The sequence below is a fragment of the Protobothrops mucrosquamatus genome, unplaced genomic scaffold, assembly GCF_001527695.2.
Source record: "Protobothrops mucrosquamatus isolate PMUCROS unplaced genomic scaffold, P.Mucros_1.0 scaffold2617, whole genome shotgun sequence".
Taxonomy (NCBI): Eukaryota; Metazoa; Chordata; class Lepidosauria; order Squamata; family Viperidae; genus Protobothrops; species Protobothrops mucrosquamatus.
In genome coordinates this window covers 58,241-60,885 of record NW_015388671.1, presented here as the reverse complement: position 1 = coordinate 60,885, position 2,645 = coordinate 58,241, and positions in this window count along the sequence as shown.

Below are 2,645 nucleotides of genomic sequence, written 5' to 3'. Positions count from 1 at the left end.
TTAAGGCCTTGCTTACATCCAATGCGGTGTTAGCTCATTTTAATGAGCAGTTGCCAGTGTGTCTGGCTTGTGATGCTTCCCCCTATGGTGTGGGAGCTGTGCTTAGCCATCTGACGGCTGATGGGACTCAGGTCCCTGTGGCATATTATTCTAGGACATTGTCTGCTGCTGAGCGTAACTATGCTCAAATTGACAAGGAAGCTTTGGCTATTGTGGCTGGAATTAAAAAATTCCATGATTTTATCTATGGCCGCCATTTTACGGTCTTTACTGACCACAAGCCTTTGCTGGGGTTGTTTACTACGTCCAAACAAACCCCACACATCCTTTCCCCTTGCATGCTGCGATGGTCCATTTTTTTGTCAGCTTATGACTACTCACTAGTTCACAAACCTGGAAAAGAAATGGGTCATGCTGATGGCCTAAGTAGACTGCCCTTGCCTGCTGTGGAGCCTGATCCTGCTCCTGCTGTGCACATATTGTCCATTCAGGATTTGCCGGAGTCTCCCCTTAATGGTAGGGATGTGGCTGCTGAAACTGCCACTGATCACACGCTTAAACACGTGCTGACATGGGTGCTGTCAGGTTGGCCTGACATGCCCAGAGGAGGATTTCCAATGTTTTTGGGTTAAGAGGCATGAGTTGTCCACGTTCAATGGCTGCCTCCTCTGGGGTTCTAGAGTTGTGATTCCGGCTTCATTGAGGTCTAGAATCTTAGTTTCTTTACATGAGGGTCACCCTGGGATTGTCAGGATGAAAGCGCTTGCGTGCAGCCATTTGTGGTGGCCTGGCATTGATAAAGCCATTGAGGCCCAGGTACATGGGTGTCATGCGTGTCAGCAGTCCAGGCCGGAAATGCCTCAGGCCCCTGTTCATAGGTGGGAGGAAACACACACTCCATGGTCTAGAATACATATAGATTACGCTGGGCCCTTTCAGGGGCAATTCTTCCTGGTTGTTGTGGATAGCCATTCCAAGTGGCTGGAAGTTGTTCCTGTGTCATCCACCACTACTGCCAAGACCATCCAGGTGTTGAGAAGCATTTTTGCTGCCCATGGTCTTCCAGATGTCTTGGTGTCGGATAATGGTCCTCAATTTACTTCTGCTGAGTTTCAGGTTTTCCTACAAGCCAACATGATTCGTCACGCAACTTCTGCTCCATTCCACCCTTCCACCAACGGTCTGGCTGAACGGATGGTCCACATCGCCAAGGACGCTCTCAAAAAACTGACTTATGGCAACTGGCATCACAGGTTGGCTGACTTCCTTCTAGCCCATCGTACTACTCCGTGCACTGCCATGGGTAAGTGCCCGGCTGAACTCCGTTGGGGTCGTCGGCTTGTGACTAAATTGGACAGGCTGCATCCGGAGCGAGTAGCTTCACAGGTGTCCCATCCGCGCGCACCACGGGTCCTTCACGTGGGTGATCCTGTCTGGACCAGGAATTACGGGCCTGGAAACCTCTGGGTCCCAGCAGTGGTCTGCAAGGTCTCGGGGCCTCTGTCCTACGAGGTGTCCTTGGACGACGGTCGCGTCCTTCGCCGCCATATTGATCAGCTGCGTGTGAGGCTGGACTCACCTCATTTTTCTCCTCGGCCTTCTCTGGGGGGGAGGAGGAGTGGGGAGTGCATTCTGGGGATCAGTATCAGCAGCCGACACTGGCTGTTGAGGACACCATGGGTACTCAACCCCCAAGTTCCGCAAGTGCTCCAAATAGGAATTCATGGGGCAGGGGGCAAACATACACCCCCACACTCAGTCCAGCCTGGGAGTCACACCGGAGGTATCCTCACTATCCACAACTCAACAACAATACTCCAGACAAGGAGACTGACTGGGAGCATCCTCATAACTCACAGCATACAAGAGAGCAGGCACAACAGTTTGGGGACTTGCCCTTTTCCGCAATGGCTCACAGAAGGAAGTCCCCACGCATTAGGGCTAACAGGGAGGTATCCTTGGACCCTATCACTACAGAAGGGAGCCAGGAAAATTACACCCCTTCAGGGAACAGGGAGATGAGTTCAGAGGGCTCAGAAAGCTCCCTAAGAGGCAGGTCGACCAGGTACGGAGAACAGCAGAGTCCGGGCTTCCTGAGCCTAGGAGGCGAGCAGGGAGGTCAAGCAGCAGTCATAGGGCAGCTGCATTGTAATTCACCTAGTGTGGAAAGCAATGGTGGAGACCATTCAATCTCCCCAGGTCCGAGAAGGTCGCTACGGGTCAAAGGCCCGCCCAAATACCTTGCAGATTACGTGAGGTGAGCAAGGGTTAGAGGGACCTGGACAAGAGGTCCAGGTTGGTTAGCTCATAGGGAAAAAAGGAGTCTGGGCTCATTTATTCTCAGAACGATAGCACTACCAATACTTTTCACACTCTGTGCATTTGATGCAAAAGTTAGCAAACACATACTCTACCAAGGGTGGCGTACATGTTGGGCGCAGCATTGTTTTATCTAGGGGGGAGGGGTGTTGTGTCCCGAGCCTGCAGAAGCAGGCTCGGGACGATGCAAGAGTCCCGGGCATTGCAAAAGCTGCCCGGGACCAGACTGAGTGGCGCCGGCCTTGCGCACATGTGCAAGGCGGGAAAAGACTACCTGCTATTGGTTGTGATTGCCCGGGGATCTGGGAGTATAAAAAGAGGCCTGC